The sequence below is a fragment of the Crocuta crocuta genome, unplaced genomic scaffold, assembly GCF_008692635.1.
Source record: "Crocuta crocuta isolate KB4526 unplaced genomic scaffold, BGI_CrCroc_1.0 scaffold26, whole genome shotgun sequence".
Classification (NCBI taxonomy): Eukaryota; Metazoa; Chordata; class Mammalia; order Carnivora; family Hyaenidae; genus Crocuta; species Crocuta crocuta.
The window spans coordinates 15,547,081-15,568,741 of record NW_027532249.1 but is presented as its reverse complement, the minus strand read 5'-3'; the positions used below and the strand labels follow the sequence as shown (position 1 = coordinate 15,568,741).

Below are 21,661 nucleotides of genomic sequence, written 5' to 3'. Positions count from 1 at the left end.
CCCAGACCACCTGCTCTCGGCATCCTGCAAACAGCTGGCTCTGAGTAAGTACCATAAGCTATTACCTTATACAACAAATAAATAAATAAATGGATGGATGGGTAGACAAATAAATAAATACATTCAATTGGCAGCCTTGAAGCATTGCTTCTTGAAGGGAAAAGTCCATACTGAAAAGGGAAAAGTACCTCTAGTCCACACCTTCTTGGTGCCATTTAAGTGGAAAAAAAGGGGAGGGAGGCGATACCCCCAAAAGTTGGAGTGGAAATAGTTTGTCATTTGAAGACCAAGGCAGTCAAGGAAAAGACTCTACAATAGGCTGGCTGTGCAGTTTGGTTTGGTATGAAGAATGAGAGGTGGCGGGGATTGGCTTGATTTAATTGTTAGGTTTTTCTCTTCTGAAAAAGTCATTGGGAGGCTTTGTGGAGCCTGATCTAAGGCCCCCAGGTGTCCTAGGAATAAGAAATCAATCCCTGTTTCCAGAATTGTCACCACTTTAGATTTTTTGTGACCCTTTACCCCAGTCTTTGACCCTGAGAATGAGCTGGGTGGCCATGCCCCGCTCCTGTCCTGACCCTGCAGCCTAAGGAAAGCCAAGGGACAGTAGGGGCGGGAGCGCCATGGCCAGCCACTTGCAAGGAAGAAGGACAGGATGCGAGAATAAGTAACTCTTAGACTGCATGTAGTCGAGCTTGGCAACACAGAAACCAGAAAACGGTTGGTAGCCTGGAGGGAACGGACATTCAGCAGGGTGTCATTTTGAGAGATTTCTAAGGTTCTCACAGATAACCTGAGACTTCCCTCAAGTCTACTTGGAAAATTTTCCAATTTAGGGCTGGATCTTGCAAACATCACCCAATACAGCTACGATCCCCCAAATCATTTACTCTAGTCTCCATGGGTGGGTCAAAATTTAGTTGTGTCTTTTGACTTGTTATTGCAAAACTGGAAAGGCATATTGGCATACAACAGGTACCCATGTGACTCACTCTGTGTGTGTGTGTGTGTTTTTATGTTTTTAATGTTAATTTATTTTTGAGAGAGAGACAGAGTGTGAGCATAGGAGAGGCAGGGAGAGAGGGAGACACAGATCTGAAGCAGGCTCCAGCCTCTGAGTGGTCAGCACAGAGCCCGATACAGGACTCGAACCCACAAACTCTAAGATTGTGCCCTGAGCCGAAGTCAGACACAACCGAGAGAGTCACCCAGGAGCCCCTCTTTGACTCACTGTTTCTGAGCTTTGCCAATCAAATATCTGAATGAAGCTGCTGGAAATCATCATTTTTTTATCTTACGGCAGGTGAAATTCTAATAATTTAACTTTATTAGATTAGCTTTATTAGATTTATTAGTAGCTTTATGTTTTTTTGTTACCTTTTTTTCAGCAGCGTATTTACGGGTTGAATTAACAGGAGGAACTGTTTTCTGTTTTACCAAATTGAAAATGAAGATGCATCTATATTCCTACATTTTTCTTACTTGAATCCCTCAAGAACTATTAAGGAGGTAGCTGCTTTATGTGGTGGGGAAGCGAGAGTATCAGCATCAACCAGGAGGCTTGTCAGAGACACAGACTCCCTGAATCAGAGTGTGGAGCTTAACATTTAAGATCCCCAAGTGACTTGTTTGCACATTAAAGTTGACAAGCTCTGCTCTCATATGCCCTTGATTCTTTCCAGTCAGAAGTATCTGATAGAGATTGCCACAAGCCATATCAATACTAAGGTGATCATAAGAATTTGAATAAGGAAATGCAAACCAAAAAACTTGCTCACCTACCACGGGAATTAAAATGTCCTGTTCTTTGGCAAGTCAGCACAGCATGATAGAAAAGAGAGGACTTTGATTCCGAACAATCTGGGTTTTCTTTCTGACTCTGCCTCTTAGTAGGATCCTGATTTTGGGCGAGTCACTCTTCTGAGGCTTTGTTCCCTCACAGAGACTGAAGCCAACAGCAAGTCCACTGCCTGCCTGCAGGAGAGTTTCCAGAGTAAAGGAGAGCCTTTGTGTACAATCACACGGGAAGCTCCAAAAGTGTTCTTATACACATAGAATTAAATCATAGTCATCACAGCACTAAGTGGTAGGATATTGGAGATGGAACAGCTGAATCGGACCAGTGGATGCGGATGAGGCCCCTCCCCCGATGGTGGGTGGGTGGGGGTGGGGAGAGAGGCCCTGGCGGTTGTAGGGCTCCAATTGCTAACATTTTCACAGGTGGAAGTGAGTGCACTGGCTATTGTGGCTTCTCTGGCCCTCAAGAAATCTGTGGCATATGTTAAATAGAAGGAATTGAGTCATCCTCACTGAGGAGCTTTAATTTTTTTTAAGAAAGTTCATGACAAGCTCAGGATGACTATTTGACAATTCAAGCAAACTCGCGGAAGGTTGAGGGCCTTCTAAGCCTCATTTAAGGAAGTGCTGCCCATGGGAAAGCTGACAGAATGATCAGGTTCGGAACTTAATCACAAGAGTGGCAGAGTTTCAGAGAAAGTCAACATCTCCTCCTGGAAGGTTTCCTCTGCCAAGGTCAGGGCCCTAATAGAGAAAGTGTCAGACCCTGGGACGTGAGATGGGGATCTCTATTAATGCAGATGAGAATTTTCAGCTCTGTCTCAGACCCCCTTAGCTCCCTGGATCTACAGACAAGGTCCACACCCCTTTGTTAGAAATAGCACCCCCAGGGGCACCTGGGTGGCTCAATCATTGAGCCCCTGACTTTGGGCTCAGGTCATGATCTCACGGGGTGTGGGTTCAAGCTCCACATCGGGCTCTGTGCTGACAGCTCAGAGCCTAGAGCCTGATTCCGATTCTGTGCCTCTCTCTCTGCCCCTCCCCTGCTCATGCTCTGTCTCTCAAAAATAATAAATAAACATAAAAACAGAATTCCAAAAAAAGGAAATAGCACCCCCACTTGCCTGAGATCCCTCAGGGGTCTCAAATGCAGCAGGTGTCTCCACTAGTGCATCAGAGCCCTCAAGGCCACCTCCCCACCATGTTTGATGATTTGCTAGGAGGACTCATAAGATTAGCATATCATTGTACTCAGTTACGGTTTATTACAGCAAAATGATGTAAAGCACAATCAGCAAGGGACGAGGCGCATGGGGTAAAGTCCTGAGGAAACCAGGTGTGCGCTCGCAAGCGCCCTCCCCCACAGGGGTCACACAGGATGCACCTGGCTCCCCCACCAGAAAGTTGTGACAACACATGCAAAATGTTACCAACCCAAGAAGCCCATTGGAGACTCAGTGCCCAGAACTCTTGGGGGGGGCAGGGTCTGGTCATCTGAGCACCCTCTGCCTGGCACATACCCAAATTCCAGAACCCCAGAAGGAAAGCAGGTGTTCAACATAAACGATATGTACAAAGAGTCTAACGCACCGTGAGCCTCTCTTATCAGTTCTAGGAATGGTGGGAAGCCTCCCAGAATCCACATTCCCAGATGCCAACCCAGGGCCAACCTCTTAAGCAAGGCTTTCAGAGGATACCAGTCACACTTGATGAGCCTGGAGCAAGACCTGGTGACCATTTCTCCCTTCTCAGCTGGTGAAGTACCTTGGTCCATAGATGGCTCTGGAGTGACACTGCCTTAGGCACAGGAAGCGACTTCTCTCTCTGGTCCCATTGTGCCGTTGTTCTTTGGCCTGGCTGCCAGGAGACTGGCATGAAGGAAACCTGGTGGTGCTCACTCGCCAGCCCACATGGATGACCTCCAGCCTCCTATCTGCCTTGCTGGCAATCTCCAGCCTTCCCCAGAAGGCTGTCCCTGCAGACCAGCTCCAGCTCTGCCACCTAGTAAGTCTCTTCTCCACGAGTCTCTTCTTCACCGTGTTCCTGTGGTAGCCATACATACCCTCTCCACGGAGGTCTGGGTCCAGACGGCCTTGAGGAAGAGAACAGAGGACATATTTCTTCTAACTTCTCGGTCCTGCCTTATTCATGCTTCCTCAGCCCAGCAGGAGTAGCTGCTTTCCAGACATGCTATTTCTATACTCCTTAGAGTCCTCTTTTATTCCTTTTGGTAGTGGAATATCTTTTGCTAGTTAATAATTCTTTAGATTAAATATTCTCTATTTAAATTACTTGTGTGGTTTCAATCTCCTGACTGGACCCTGGTTGATGCTGTGCCTTGAAAGACATTGCTTGTCCCCATTGCGTTTCCTGGAAACCAGACAGATAATGAGGTTAGATCTCAGTCCCCCCTAACTGAAATGTTCTGGGTCAACTAAGGGAAAATGGGAACTATACACCAAAAGAGCTGCAAGGTCTGACCAATATGATCCAGCAAGTGTAGGAAAGATAAGCATGGGAATGGATACTAAGAGTTGGGGATATGGAATATAAAGTTGAATTAAGGCGAGTTTATCAGCAGGGACCACTCTCCCATGATATACAAATCTAGGCAAATGACCCTGCTAAGATGCTGGAATGGCTCTTAGAAGTTTCAAAAATGTGATAACCCATGGCCCAATGAATTAGAAATACCAAAACTGATATATCAAGTGGCCCGGAAAGGCATCTCAAGGCTCAGAGAAGTGGGTGTGCTGGTGGGCATATACTAGGTAGGTCTAGTATCATCAGCCAGCAATATGCCATAGGAGGTCCCAGAGGATACCCTTTTACCAAAGAGGGAAGGAATGTGTTTCATGGTGGCTATCCTCTGCAGCACAGGCTGAGAGTAGGAAACACCATTACAGAACGGAACTCATTGAAAACAATAGGAATTTTGAAATAATCGAGGTCTAGTGGCAACATCTCACCATCCAAAGCAATGATCACAATAAAAGCAAGGTCAGAGTAGCAGCCAAGGAACCTCAGAGAGCTATGGATATGGTAAATAGAACATGGTGCTCCTAGGGGCCGCCAGCAAGGGAATTGCACAGATTATCTGACTAGAGGAAATCAGGAATGAATCATCAAGAGTCTGTAGGCAGCTGCCCAAATAAAAGGTCATGATTGCTCACCAGGCTTCTGTACCAGAACCAGTTTTTGTTTCTAGAACAACTAAAAGAGAAGTCAGGTCCCCATGAAAAAAGGCATTGGAATGCCACAGCAAGTGTATTCAGTAGCAATTCTCCCAAGTTGTTCCTCCAAGGCGACCTATAGCCATTTACTCACAGAGGCATAGTAGGATCTTACAAAGATTGTTGGATCCAGAATCTGAGTTGACTTTGATTCCCAAGAGTTTGAAGTGTCATGGTAACTTCCTTTGTAATTGGAGAACATGGAATCCAGTTATAAGCCCAGGTGTAGCTCACTGTGGATCCGCTGGGTCCATAGATTCACCCAGTGATCATTTCCCTATACCCAAATATTAAACTAGAATGAGCATACATGATAAATGACAGAACACTTATATCAGATTCCTGATCTGTGGGATAAGAGCTACTGCAGTGGAGAAAGCCCAGTGCAAACCTCTGAAATGTCCCCACTGCCTCCCTGAGAGGAGAACGGCAAAAATTTGGTGCCTATTCAGGAATGTATTCAGGAAGGGTGATCACAATGATCTCTCCATTAAATCACCACTCTGGACCTTATAAAAACTGTGTTAATCATGGTGGGTGACAGTGGACTACCACCAGTGGTGTGCTGGTCAGTGTTCGGCAACTGGCTTTCCAGGGTGTGGGGGAGGCTTGTAGACTTGGCCAAGTTCCATGGTATAATGTCCCCCTCGCCCCCAGAGGCTTAACAACCAGCACATAAGGCTCCTGAAAACATAACAGTCAGTGCCCATGGGCCAGCATGGGGCTGCTTCAGCACACACATCACCACAGACATGACTAAGTAGAAGTCTCTATTGCAGTCACTGTACCGCTTGTAGGATCTTTAACACGATCTTCAGCATACCCATAGCTATTAATCCGGCTAACTTGTTTTCCATCCCTATGGGAAAGAAGGATCAGAAGTTGATATTCCCACAGGATGGCTGGTAGTAAACAGTTACCCTCCTCCCCCAGGGCCTTGTTAAGTCTCTGTTAACACCTGAGGGCCTCTGTCATCATATGGTCTGAAGGGTCTTGGACATTCTGGGGTTTTCACAGAATATCACATTGGTCCACAACACCAGGGATATCATGTTAATCAACTGAATTTGTAGAAAGTGGAAGGTGTCTTTGAAGTATCTTCATAAGAGACAGGAGCCCCAAATGTCAAAGAGAAGTTCTGAGAGGATTCAGGAAGCCCCTTTTTCAAAGAAGGATGTTTAGGGATCAGGCAGACTGGGCACATTGGAGAACCTGCCTTCCAAACTAAACAACAAATTATTATTGCACCTTATACCCTTTTTAAACTACTATTGTTATGCAGGTGTAATCAGCAGGGTTGCGTGGCCAGATGACCCAGCAGAGAATATGTGGCCGGAGAAACCCACCCTGCACTGACTAGGTGACATTCTATCCCACCGGGAACTGCCTTGTCCAAGGTTGCCCTCCCCCCTGCTGAGAGCAGCCTATAGTCAATGACTGGCTGATGTAGGAATATAAAGTCTTAGCCCCGACTTTGATCTGGGACAATGCTGAAGAGTTCTGTCCCACCCAAATTCTCCGGAGAGCTCCCTGGAGAATCAGCAGAGGCCTCAGATGCACAGGGTTCAGAGGGCCACCCTCTCCCTCTGTCAGTTCCTGTTATCCTCACTTCTTTACAGATGTGTTTCTCAGAAGTGCTCCCTGAGAATCCTGGGGAGAGTATGCAACCCTTCATCTCAGAGTCCGTTTCCAGGGAACTCAATCTAAGAAATCCTCCAATGGAATTCTGAACCCCACTCTTTATCTAGAGATGTTCTGCCCTTTAATCTTGATTTCCTGTTGTTTGTGTTACTGTTACTATTCAGTGTTTCCCGGTAAGATTTCCCCTGAAGGAAAAAAAAAATGGCAAAAGTATCATCAACCTGTGGCTCACACTTGAAGGGACACCTTGGGTTTATTGCCCTGTAACCAAGGATCATCTGCTGAAGCTTGATGTGGAGTTTGGACTTTGCTACAAAGCCTGGGATGGAAACTGTGTTGTCTTTCCACATGCCACCAGCAGAGCCTTCCAGCAGAATTTCAAGAAATATTTAGGTCATAGTCATAAAAAGAAAATGAACATAATCAATTAATCTTAATTAATCAACTTAGTTTAGTTCATTAAACTTAATTAATTAAACTTAATTAATGATGTCAACCTTGAATCCCAAGCAAGGAGTAGTGGCGGCATATGTGACATATATTTGCAGAACTGTTCTAGAAACTGTGTTAGGCTAAGTACTAGGAACTAAGGTGAACAGGAGAAAACACCAGGGTAAAACCCAAGACTGCTATAGAATCAGATGCTCCAGGAGAAATATGGGCTGCTTTACAAGAGCAGAACTTCTGGATTAAAAGCAGGCAGAACAGGTCTTTGCATGAAAGAGCTGCAAGTATTAAATCTATGTGGCCATCAGGGTCGAGGCAGCATGGACTCCTTTGACCTGGAGGGCACTGAACTGGTTGCTGTAGACTCAAGACACAACTGGGGTACCAAATGTGCACTTTCTTCCGAGGCTGTGCTGACCTAAGACTTCCCAGGAGCAGGAAAGGTCACGGATTGGCCACAGGAATCACAATGAGATAAAAATCAGTCCTACTTATGACTCAAAGGAGTCCACTAAAAAAACTGTAAAGTTTTAGGACTATTTGAGAACCCCAAATGGTGACTATTACAAAATAAAGGTATCTGGGGCCCTTGAGTGGATCAGTCTGTTAAGCATCCAACTCTTGACTATAGCTCAGGTCATGATCTCATGGCTCGTGAGTTTGAGCCTTGCAGTGGGCTCTGTGCTGATCGTGCGGAACCTGCTAGGGATTCTCTCTCTCCCTGTCTTTCTGCCCCTCCACTGCTTGCTCTCTTTCTCTAAATAAATAAAAATAAACTTTAAGAAATAAATAAATGTAGAAAAGTAGCATTCTTGAGCATGCTGTAAAATATATGCAAAGCAGACTCATACTATATGTGTATGGGGGAGGTGTAGATATTTAGTTTGTGATATAACTTAGCAAATAACTAAGTGCCAGTCCTGTGCCAGTCCTGACCTGCTGCCTTCACATCTTTACTGCCCCTGCTCTGGTCTTTACTATAAAGTGGCTGACAGCTCTTGGCTGCATCATGCTGGCCCCTGTGTCAGCTTGTTCTGGCAGGATTTGGCCAATGGGAGGCACTGCTGGGAGATTACAAGGAGAAGGAAGAATTTAGGGTATTTTACCTCCTCCTTCTGTGCCTCAGGAGACACCTCAGCAGTGACGGTGCTTCTCCATTGTCCCAGCTCCCACTGGACGCTGTCTTCAAGCAGCCAGCTCTCGCAGGTGACGCTAGACACAGACTCCAGGAACACTGCCTCCCGCCTCTGACTCTCCAGCCTGGGGGGCGGGTACTCCTGCTGTTGTGAGTCTCCGAATTGCCTCACTGTCCTGTTTCCCTTCTGAGCTCTTTCACCACCTGTGGAACTAACTGCCAATATTTAATTCCCTGGATTTCAATCCTCAGATGGCTTCTGTGCCCTGCTTAGACACCAGCTATTTTGAAAAATTTTTTTAATTTACTGAGGTTAAAAAGAAGAGGATAAAAAGGCAATTTCATTATTTTACTCTTATTTTTTACATTTATTTATTTTTGAGAGACAGAGTACCAGTGGAAGAGAGGCTGAGAGAGAAGGAGACACAGAATCCGAAGCAGACTCCAGGCTCTGAGCAGCGTTCAGCACAGAGCCTGATGCGGGGCTCGAACCCATGAACCGTGAGATCATGACCTGAGCCAAAGTCGGACGCTTAACCGACTGAGCCCCCCAGGCGTCCCACCAAGGCGCAATTTCATTATCAGAAACACTAGTTTGCTAGCTGCAGCTTCTCATGTCCTGATTTCATCTACACCCTCCTCAACGGCTAAACAGAATGTGTTAACACTGACCATCATCAGGCCTCCAGATCAGTGTGGACAGGGAGGATCCAAACAATTACTAGGTAAAGAATACAGTGAAACTCTACAGAACTACGTAAAATAAATAGCCACTCAGGGGAGAACCATCCCATTCAAAAAGAACCAACGTGGTAGCTGAGAAATAACTCTTCAAACAGCAACAAAGAAGAGGGACTGAAACTAATAAGTAAGGAAGAAAGAACAGTTTAGATGATGATTTAATCGCGAAGTCATGGAAGTTTTTAGACAGCAACTACTTTGCATTCCCAGGGTGATCAAAGAAATGGAATGAAAGACGATGGAACAAGATAAACTTGGATGGAAAGGCAATTAGAAAAGTTAAGTGAATATGTCTGAGACAAATAATAGCATAGAATTCTAAGACGCTATTAAATAATAGCATAGAATTCTAAGACGCTATTAAATCTATAGAATCAGATGATAGCATAGAGCACAGGTTTGTGAAAATCACCTAGAATGGTTGGAGAAAGAATAAAAAAGATAAAGGCTATTGGATGGAATATGGTTTATGTGGCAGACCAATAATGGAGATCTAATATATAAATAAGTTCTATGCCTGGAGGAAATAACAACAACAACAGAAAAGCAATGACAATATCAAAATTCACAATAGAAGAAAATCTTTGTGAAATAAAAGAAGATTTGTATATAGAGCTCAGAAGGCTCACTCTATCCCAGCTAAAATAATAATAATAGACTCACAGGAAACCAAATCTGGCAAGTTGTTGAATTTCATATATGAAAAAGTATCCAATAAGCATCCAGGCAGAAGCAATAAGTTATTGACATAAGAAAGAAATTAGATAACTCTCAAACTTCCCTCGAGAAACATGAATGGCAATAAGTAGAGGAGCACTGTCTAGAATATGCAAGGAAAAGAGGTAGACTCACCATGCACAAAGTTACACATATAATACATATGTGTGTACGTGTAACTTTGTATATATAATATGTATATTTATAAGCATGTGATATATATTTTTATGTAAATACAAATATTATATATACCCATATTACATACAAACATTATATATACATATATTACTTATATATACAAATATAAATGCATATACTACATACACACACATATATGCATATAATATGCACATTCTACATATAACCATATATGTATATACATATTTTATACGTATACAAAAAGTAACAATCCATACTATTTAAAATGAAGAAATAGCTTTAAGAAAGATAGTAAATTCAGAAATATAAGTTTAAATACATTATTTGATAAAAGAAGCAACAACTTAAGAGTATATACACCTTTAAAATCATTAAAGAGAACAAAAATCAAGGAAACTAAAAAAGTAGAAAAACTACAATTAAATAGGTATTTAATTAGTCTCCTTTTTTCAAAAAGGTACTTTTAATGAGTTTCTAAGTTACAGAAAAGTTGAAAGGACAATATAGGGAATCCCTACATGCCCTTCTCTCAAACATGCACTGAAGCTTCACAATTGTCCCAATAATGTCCTTTGTGGCAGAGAATCAAATCCAGGACCACATGTTCTACCCAGTCATGCTGAGTGTCTAGTTTCTTTTAATCTGGGACAATTCCTATGTGTGCATAACTTTCATGATCTGGACATTTTTGAAGATTATAGGCCAATCATTTTACAGAATGTCTCTCAGTTTGGATTTGCCCAATATTTCCTCATGATTAGAGCCAGGTTTTGCATTTTGCCTGGAATTTTACAGATAATGTGTTCTTTTTACTGTACCCTGCTGGGCAGCACACAATATCCATTTGCGCTCTTACTTGTGGTGTCGTCTTTGATGACTTCATTAAGGTGGTATCTGCCAGGTATCTCCTGCAAAGATACTTCTTCCCTTTTGTAACTGGTAAGTATTTTTATGGCAGATACTTTGGAATTATGTAAACTTTTCTTCCTCAGTACATTCTCATACACTAACTTTAGCATCTGTTGATATTTCTGGTGTGCATTATCGTAATGAAAACTGCCATACTGTGGTATTTCTAATATCATCATTCTTCCTATCATAAAGAGCTTTCTCTTCTCCCAATTTATTTATTCATTTATTTGTTTAGTCCATGTGAACTTAAGAGTTTCTATTTTATTCAGGGGTTTATAATCAATTACTGTTTTATTTATTTTGATGCTTAAACCACCCCCAAGTTGGCCAGTGGGAGTTATGTCAAGCTAGCATCAGTGTTTCCCAACATTCACTGAGCAAGTCCTTACAGCCTGGCACAAAAAAGCATTCTGTCCCTTTCCAGCTTGTTCTTTTCCTGCCCCCACTCTGAAATAGGCCATTTCTCCCAGTAGCACTGGTAAAAACAAACAAACAAACAAACATAAAACAGAACTCCTGGGCATATTTGGAAACCAAGATCTAGACACTAAGTATGCTCATGGCTTACTAGAATGTCATTGTCCCCAAGCCTTTTGAGTGGACAGAGTTAGAAAATATATATCTGAATATATCACACACACACACACACACACACACACACACACACACACACCCCATATTCACATCTGTATTTATTTGTATATTTATCTATATATTAAAATCCATTAGCTCATACTGTTTCCTCTACACTACAATCCAACACTACAGGGTTTATTCTGGTTATAGGATTTCCAGAAAAACTACAGGATGTCTAGTTCAATTTGAATAAGATAAGCAAATAAATATGTTCCAAATGGTACCCTGTATTTTTGTTTGCTAAATCTGGCAACCCTAATTCTAGCTGTCTCCATTTCCATATATATGCTCTCCTTTTCCAATAGTAAGATACCTGACTCTCATTCTCCTGAATATATCTCTCAATCCCCCTCTATATGGCTAATGTCTTAGCCCCACACAGCCCCTGTCCCCACCTTGCACACAGGCCCTTAACCCTGCTTGGAATGTCTACTTCATTCTAGCCTGCTAATGGTTGTTTGATGATGAGTGTATAGGAGGGAAGGAAGGAAGAAAAGAGTTTTAAGGAATGGATGGGGAAAGGGAAGGGAAATGCAGTACTGAGCGCCCCCAAATTTCAGTGGGCTGTCACGATAAGCATGTATTTCTTGCTTGCAGGTTCCCAGGTGAGCAGTGCTGCTGGGCACAACTCAGTTCTGTTGGGCTTCCTAAGTCTTTTCATTCTATGTCCCAAGATGTAGAGGCTAACACTTTCTGGGGCTTCTTATGCAAGGGGACAGAGCTCAAGGGACCAGCCAAATTCAAGGTGCTTCTTAAAATCCCTGCTCAAAACTGGCTGCTGTTACTTCCATCCACACCACACTGGTCAGAGCAAGCCCATGGCAAAGCCCAAAGTCAAAGAGGCAGAAAGGAGAGTACACTCCGCCCACTGGGAATAATGGCCAAGTACAGGGACGGATGAATGACTGAGAACAAGTAATATCTTCCACCACCAATGCAAATTAAGTAAGAATAAATACAACCAACAGAACAACCATACATAAAGGATAAAACGATCAATGGGAAAAAAAATACCTCTCATTTTGAATCAAAACAGTAAACTTAACTCTTTTCTGTACATAAGAGATAGATCAAAACTAAAATAAGTTAGCATGATTGAAAGGAAAAGAATAATTCATTTTTTAAAAAGGCGAAGTAGCATGTTATATTTATCTGAAAATTTGCTCCCAAGACTTTGTGCAAAATTCTCTGATAAAATAATGGTGAGGGGTGCCTGGGTGGTTCAGTCGGGTAACTATCCAACTCTTGATTTTGGCTTAGGTCATGAACTCAGGGTTCATGAGTTTGAGCCCAGCATCAAGCTCTGTGCTAATATTGCAAAGCCTGCTTGGGATTCTCTCTTTCTTTCTCTATCTCTGCCCTTCTCCTGCTTGTGCGCTCGCTCTCTGTCTCTGTCTCTGTCTCTCTCTCTCTCTCTCTCTCTTTCTCTCTCTCTCTCTCTCACACACACACACACACAAATAAATAAATAAACTTAAAAAACAATTATAAAAAAATAATAATAATGGTGATTACTGTAGTTAACACTGAGGTATGCTACACCTGAAAGTGGCTAAGAGAATAGATTCTAACAGTTCTTATTACAAGAAAAAAACTTTTATAACTATATGACGTGACGGATGTTAACTAAACATATGTGGTGATCATTTCACAATATATACATATGTCAAGTTATTACAATGTACACCTTAATCAGTGTCACTATGTCAATTATATCTCAATAAAACAGGAAAAACAGGAACTCTCCAGTAAATCAAGCGATTTCTTAATCTGAAGTTCAAGAGGGCCTCCTACGCCAACAAACCAAGTTCCAAAGGTCAAATTCCCCTTTTGAAAAAGCATAACCATACACTTAACAGTGACAGAAATTACAGGTGTGTGTGTGTGTATGTGTGTGTGAGAGAGAGAGAGAGAGAGGTATATACATACAGAGATTATATCTTCTTGTCAACATTTACAAAACAGGAAATTTACCAAAATAAAACAATATTATATTACAGAGAAACCTTTAATAAATTTCGACTGGTTCAGACTGTACTCACTGACTACAACAAAGTAATACCAGATATAAATTGATGAATATCATAGAAAGAAACAACAAATGAAGGCCACTCTTCAGATATTAGACCATTCTAAATTTCACTGCTTAAGGGGAAAGTCAAAGCTGCAATTGTAGAATAATTTGGAGAATAACAATAATGGGAACACCACATATAAACGCTACAGCTGGCATTTCTTATTAAAGGAAAAAAAAATGTTGGAACAATTAGCTAGCCTTCTGGGGGGAAAAAGTAAATTTGGATCCTTACTGCGTAATTCCTTATGCCAGATGAATTCCAGATGGATTAAAAATTAAAATATAAAAAGGGAATTTATACTTAGCCATTGATTTATTTTATGGTTTAGAGGTGGCCAAGGCATTTCTTTCCTTGAGTCAAAGGCAGAAACTAAAAGGGTAATATTGGTATATTGGACTCTATTAAAATGTAAAGTCCTGAAGAGAAAAAAAATGGCTAAAAGAAATTAAATTCTGGAAGAGATATTTTAATTTTAACATAAAATATTTAATATGTAAAAATAAATTTAAAATTTTTAAATAAAATATTTAATATCCCTAAATATGCTAAAAGGATCATATAAATCCATACGAAAAATTGAAACCCAACCAGAAAAAAAAATATAGCAAATTGCATGAACAAACCCTTCAGAAATGAAAATTTCAAATGTCTTAGAAAGCATTCTGAATATGTTTCTGTTGGGCATGTTCAGCCTGTAGTAACGTGTTTGCATATACATGAGCATGTGTGCCTGTACACAGGAAACTGTCTGAAAAGACAGCCATCAAACTGTTAGCAATGATGATCCCTGGGGAGTGGAATTTCTTCTTTCTCTTTTGGAATACATTTGATATTTTTAATTAGCAAATGTTAACTTTACATGTTTTATGATGAAATTCCTCAGCATCCTAAAAATGTACACATAAAAACTGATGACTCCTCTTTCATCTTTTACAAAAATTCTTAAAATCTATTTTTAATTACAGAATAGAAGAATGTGACTGACGAGGTGCTGTACACTGAATGTTCAGGTTACCCCAAAATTTGTAATGTGGAAGCCCCATCCCCAACATGATGGCATTAGGAGATGGGGATTTGGGAAGGTAGTCAGGTCATGAGGGCAGGGCCTGAAGGATGGGATCTGTACCCCTATTGAAAGAGACCCCAAGAGTTCTCTTGCCCATTCTGTCATGTGAGAACACAGTGTGGAAGAACAGCAAGCGGACCCTCACCAGGCCCAAATCTGCTGGCACTTTGACCCTGAACTTCCCAGCCTCTGGTGCCATGAGAAAAAAATGTTTGTTGTTTAAGCCCCCCAGTCTATTGTATTTTGTTATGGCAGCCTGAATGGTCTACAATACACAGGAAAATGTTCACTTTGTATTAGAAGATAAGGAAATAGGCTATAAAATTATGATTTAATTTTTGTTTTGTAAAGCAGATACACTACATAACAGTGATTTTCTCCAAGGATGAAATCATGGGTTACTGTATGTTCTTCTTGATGTTTCCCAGTTATCTACAATAAACATGTAGAGAAAAGTCAATAGTTCTTAAATAAGAAAAGTTTATCTGCTATGAATAGGGATTCTGGACTATAAAGCCATCATAATCATTGCAAAGTTTGAGCTTCCCAGTTTTCTTTGTCAGGAATAAATCAAACCCATCAGAGACATGGGGTATGAAGGGATCCACAATGTCGATTGTTAGGTAGAATTTCTGCCTAGTCATTCCTGAGACTGCAGTTGGGAGTGAGCTGTTCATCCAGAATCTATGCCTTGAGCAGTGATTGATGCTCAACAAATATTTATGGGGCACCTACCAGGACCAGGCATGAAGGGAGATAAAGCTGCCTCAGCTGTAACCCTTTCTCCATAGAGCCCACAGTCTCCCAGAGAAGACTCAGTGAGTACATGGTGTGAAGTTCCCTATAACAGATATGCAGCCTCAGACGGAAGAGGGTAGTAGGGGAGGACCCCCAACCATCCCAGCTTGCCCGGAACTGAGGGTGGTTTTCTGGAAGACAGGACTTTCAGTCCTAAAAAGGGCAATCCTGGCCACATCAGGACAAGCTGGTCACTCTAGAGAGAGGTCAGGGACAGCTTCAAAGCAGAAGCTGAGCCTGAGTAGGGTTCTGAAAAGTAACTAGGCATATTTCTAGAAGGGAGAGGCCCTGCCCACCGAGTTCCGTCCTTCCCGGGTCTTTGGCGAGAAGGCAAAGGACTGGGGTGAAGAACAGAACTGGAAACGCAGTGGGTCATTTTCTGCTTTTTGGATTACCAAATCCCTTCCAGAGCTGAGGAGCAAGGACCTTATAGGCTGACCGAGGCTCCCATCCTGCCGTCCCCTTCCCACAGGGTGCAGATGAACCAGGCCTCACCGTGACAGTCCCCGTGGGGAGCACCAGAGGTTAGGCTTACGTGCTGCACCCCCACCAGGAGCATCATGCACATGGAACACAACAGCCCCTGTTTGGAGGACAGATCCCAGAGGATATCGAGGGCCGCCTGCCTCGTCAGCCTGGGGGAATTTCCTGGAAGGGCCCCATATAACACTATAATTCACTTCGCAGTTACCCATTCATGTTTGCCCCAAGAGGAGTCCCCTATTTGCAGGAGGGGTCATGACAAAGCAAGTGGCTGCACTATATGACTGTGGAGGGGACAAGGACAGAATGACATGGCACCAAGAGTGCTGAGGGAGCATCTCAAGGGGTCGCTGGTGCAGTCTGTCTGTCGTCTAAGCAGACTCTGAGTCACAGAAATGGGTCTTCATGGGGGGCCCAGGAGAGTTACCAGGCAGCCAATTGTACAAAAGGTTGAGGGGGAAAGGAGCTGGCTACAGGTCATGGGGATTCTGCTGGCTTCTCAGAACTCCATGGTACCTTCTTGTTCACCCTGAACCCTCACAGGCCCACCATATGTACTGTGGCTTTTTTCCCCCAAACATCTTGAAGAGACCACATGGCCCCTGACCATTACATGCTGACCCCAGGGTTACTGAAAGAGTAAACTGAGTTCCCACCTTGTCTGTTTCTGAAGGACAAGCAAATTCAATGATGATAAAACCTTTCCAAGCCATTTCCCACCCTGGCCTGCCTCCCCAACACTTACCAGAATTAAGGTGGGCACGGACATTTCTTTACCTATCTCTGGGACCCATCCCCCTGAAAGCAGAGAGGACAAGGACGTCCCCTTGCCTCTGAGGGGGAAGGATCATTCCCTGTGACTGCAGGGAAGCAGCAGATCAGAGTTGTGGCCTGTTCCTTACTGGCTCTTCTTCTCGGGCATTTGCACCTCCGGGAAGGAGGCAAGAACCCAGCCAGGACCTTTGCCCTCCTTCCCTAGTCATCTTCCTTTGCTGGGATATATTTCAAAAACCATAGGATATCCTTCCTCAAGCCAAGCCAAGGTTTGCTTAGACATTGTTGAAGAAAACAGAAGTCGAAAGCAGTTTGTACTGAGGGGCTTCTCTAAATAAACAGGTGGCTCCCACTTAGTCTCCATCAGCTTCCTAAATTCCTGCCATTGGCAAACCATTGAATGTGCTCCTCCACCTCCCCACCTCCATGAAATACACTCTGGCCCAGGGCTTTGCAAAATGGGTTCTGTGAAATACTAGTCCCCCGAGAAGCCCCCCGCCAAAAAGGGATGCTGGCCACATAAGGCTGGGCAAACACAACATGCAGAGCCCACTTTCTGGAGGTCCCAGGAGACCTCCTGTGGTCCTGAGATCTGGTGGCAGTCCCTGTCTCTCATAGGAAGTAGACGGTAAGAGTAAACTCTAGGTGCAATCTGATGCTTTTCACATGAAGGACAGTAAGGACCACTGTATCTTTCCCAGAAATATAGCATACGATCTAGGGTCTACCAAGAAATAAAACCCAACTCAGATGGTTCAAGAGGCTTTAAAAACTGGCAGTGACTATTTGCAGAGCTGTGGGCAGAGGGAAGGGAAGACTCTCAGAGAGTAGCAGCAGAGGGCAGAGGAGGAGGCTGTCCTGGGAAGCCAGTGAGGGTGGAGCCATGAGGCAGGGCTGCCCATGGGAGGTGGGATTCAGAAGGGACCAGCCTCTTCCAGAAACACAGCACAGAGTGAGGAGCAAGAGACAAGGGCCCCAATCTGTCTTCTCCAAATGAAAAGGGAAGTAAGAGGAGAAGGGGGTATAAGTGGAGGTGTCTGCCAGGGTGGTGGAGAGCAAGATGGCGGGCAGGGCACAGGTGCTGGAACATGGAGCTTCTAGATCAACAGCAAGGGAACGAAACATGAGGAGTTTGTGATTTCCCTGTGAAAATCCCTCATTGTTTAGAAGTTAGGTTTGCTTTTTCTGCAATGTTCTACTAAGAATAAGGGAGAAGGGACTTGCCTCCGAGTGTCCTAAGTGAGGTAAGAAGGTTGAGTTTTGCTGTTTGGGCCTGCCATTTCTGTCCTGAGGAAAACAGTAAGAAGGATTGAGAACACAGTTCCCTTTTTGGAATAACTGCCCTTTTGTGCTGGCGGGGACTTGGCTTTAGGTAGGACGCACTTCCTCTGTCGTCCTCTCCCAAGGACACAGTGATCTGAGCTGATTCTGGGCCCTGAACACTCAGGAAAACCTGAAGGCTTTCACCTAAAGGCAGAGAATAAGAAATACCCAGGTGGTATTTAGCACTGTATGGTGTGGGAAATAAAAAGACAATCAAACTTCTTTTGATCAGTCTCTCTCTCTTGATGTCCTGAAATTTACATTCCATTGCAATAAAAAAGAATCAAAGGAAGACTGACCCAGAGAGGAGAGGTACTTCTAATTCTGATGGATCATAAAACTTCCCTTCTTGGAGTTCTATAATATACATTGTTAAAATATCTAAGTAGTCCTGCAGAAAAAAACCCATTTAACTCTGCCTAATCCAGAATCTCCTACACTCCTGGGAAAATCGAACCTNTAAAACTTCCCTTCTTGGAGTTCTATAACATACATTGTTAAAATATCTAAGTAGTCCTGCAGAAAGAAACCCATTTAACCCAGAATCTCCTACACTCCTGGGAAAATCGAACCCTTTTTTTTTTTTTTTAAATCCAAGCACCCTTTGGAAAGTACTGTGGTCTTCTATAAGCAATGTTTCTAGGATCTATGTTTAGCAGGAGGCTAAGCTTAACTGCATAGTAATTATCTCATACAGCAAAGGAGTAGAGTTAAAAATGCCCAAGGAAAAAGCCATCAGAGGTAGAGGATGATCATCCTCATCCATCAGAGCCATCAGATGGTAGAGGTACAGCATACCTCATTCCAATCAAATGTAATAAAAGGGATAAAATTTGTTTACCATCTACCAGGAAGAAAGTTATGTGGTAACCTTTATTCATTGCACCTGCATTTAAGGTGATTAAAGTATATGTCAGTCATGCTAAGAAGTAGCTTGCCTGATCCTAACAAGAAAGACCTCCGAAAGAAAAGAAATCTGGGAAGGCAGGGGCGGGGGCACCTGGGGGGCTCAGTCAGTTAAGCATCCAACTCTTGGTTTTGGTTCAGGCCATGATCACAGTTGGTGGGATAGAGTCCCAAGTCAGGCTCCATGCTGACCACACAGAGCCTATGTGAGATTCTCTCTCTCACTCTCTCTCTACCCATCCCCTACTTGCTCTCTCTCTCTCTCTCTCAAAATTAATAAGTAACTTTAAAAAAAGAAAAAGAAAGGAAATCTGAGACATGTAAGGGAGAGAGGAAGAGAAATGACATTTCAGGAAGAAGGAATGATGCCCTCCCACTTCTCTAATGTGACCGTAAGTCGTGTATGGAGTGCAGTAAGGTATCCACCAACAGCAAGTGAACGGGGCTGCCGCAGGTGATAAGGACACCTAAGGCGGATGATGGCCAGTGGGGAGCCCTAAAGTCCAGGATTAGCATTTTCAATCTGATTCTAGAAGCACCTGGGAGCCATGTAGACTTTGGAGAATCTTCAGAATGAAAATAATATACAGTACAGCACACAGGATAACTCGCAAGAGAAGAGAGTCCAGAAACCCAGGGAAAAGGTTGTAGGAGTCCTTGTTAAAGAAGCCAGGGACACTGGGACTGCGACTCCAAGCCACAGAGGTAGGAAGGGATCTGAGAAGTAACAAAGTCAGAAACTTTATGCTCTGCCGGTAAAATTGTTACAAGGGGCCAAGGAGGCAGGGGAGTTGAAAATGAACCAAATTTATGAGCCCAGTATGGAATTTGAGCTTTCAGACTATAATCTACCCCAGGTGTAATTTCATATCAATTCTTCAACTCCACTGTAATGGCCCTGCTTCGTTGTACTCTGGGCAAGTCGGCTGGCATCCTCCCTTCAACACTTTCTGTGCCTATCGGCTCTGATGCCAGCAGCAAGGCACTAAATGAGGAAAATATAGCCAGAAATAATAGAAACCCAATGAAAAAGGGAGGCTGGAATGCATTTTTTGGGCTAAAAGAAAATTAAAAGAAGGCCTGAAGATAATCTAATAAAATTCGAACTACAGATCCATTGTATCCCATAATCTTGGGCCCAGAATCCTTCCAGGACCTCAGGACTGAGCTTAATCCAACTGTCTCCACCTCAGAGACAGAGAGGTGAGCTGTCACTCTAATTGATCCTGAAACACACTGACACCCAGATGGATGATGTCTAAATTGTCTTCTGCATATGGCTAAAGAATATCACTCCGCACCAATGTGTCTTATCTCACAAGCATGTTCTGATAGCACCTAAACCCAATATTATCACAGGAGCTAAGAAGCACTTTGTCAAGTTCAGCCTCAAAGCTCATGATGAGCAGTATCTCTCCAGGTGCATCGTCTGTGTACCACCACATCATCATTATTTTCCCAGCACTCTTCCGTCTATCATTTTGTTGGCATTTGTGCAGCCATCCTCATAACAACCCAAACTCAGAAGTCTGGGGTCATCTTTGACCACCCTCTCTTCTTCATTCAAGTTTTAGTTCTGCCTTCACATGTGACTGACAACTGTCCTTTCCGCTTTCATAAAACACACCCCACACATTTAGGCCTCTGGCATCTCCACCATGTTCTATTGTCTCAGTCCCCCCAAATCATTTTTACAATCCACTTCTTGTCCCCCAAGTCCACCGGGAAGCCAGGATAACTTCATAAGCAGTGTTAGGTCAACCAGGTCTGACTTGGTCACAACTGCCTGGCTTCAAAATGTCCAAAGTTCCCTTTGCCCAAGATAAATTTGCATGGCATTGAGTGTTTCCATTTCATGCGCCCTCTGCCCCTCAACATATCGTTGATGGGCGCCCTCCTTTATTTACTTTGACCACACTCTTCACCCCAAATATGCCTCCATTGTTTCCTGCTTGTTTGATGGCATTACATACTTCATAGCCTTTTTAAATATTTAAGAACTTACACGTAAAAAGGTGTTATCTTCACCATGATCAAAATCAAAAACCTTCTCAAATGCCATATATTCCTTGGTGCCTTTATTAAATCCCTTTACCGAAAGGAATTTCTCTCTCTTTTGACCTCTCATGCAAGGTTTCACCATGATCTGCATTGTATCAGAGTTAATTATACTCATATCCTAACTCCCGTCTTTGAACATAAGCCCCCTGAAGGCAAAAGCAGTGTCTTCGTCATCACCATACCCCTCACATCTCCTAGCAGAGTGCCCCGCTTAATAAATGTTTACTGAGTGACTGGATAAATAAATAGACTTAGTTAGAACTCACACCCTCTTAGCAAACTGGAAATAGATGGAGAATGTGGAATATCAATGGGAGGCATTGCTCCAGCTGCTGCTACAACATTGTTAATTACACAATACTTTTATTGAGCAATTCGGTGGTAATTCTTGCAGCTATTCCTCCTTAATAAGATCCATTGTGCACCATAAAATAGTAACTGGGACGCAGTTTGTATTCCGCATACATCACATTTCTCTTTAGCAGGGCTCTTCCATATCCATAATCTTATCATTATTACTATTACCCTCAGAAGACAGTTGACTTGCATTAATCAGGCCTTGCTGCCATTCCCTTGCCAGATTTTCTGCAGTTTTATTGTGCTTTTGGACATTTTAATTAACTTGAAAAATTAATTTTAAAATCTTACCTTATTAATGCTCTGCCCCCTTGGAAATCCCTTCTTCTTGTTTATTATCACTGACCACTTGAAGATGAGGTCATTAGTGACTAAAGCTCCAGAGAACTTGCACACCATC

The 21,661-nt window shown here is 42.9% G+C and overlaps 1 long non-coding RNA gene across 1 annotated transcript in view; it reads right to left on the bottom strand.

The window, feature by feature from the left end:
- Positions 1–3,099: 3,099 nt before the first annotated feature.
- LOC144243156 (uncharacterized) overlaps positions 3,100–21,661 on the bottom strand; it is a 46,903-nt gene continuing 28,341 nt past the window's right edge. The window contains exon 5 of the long non-coding RNA XR_013338551.1: positions 3,100–3,886. This is a non-coding gene — a long non-coding RNA (uncharacterized LOC144243156). The remainder of the gene's footprint in view (positions 3,887–21,661) is intronic.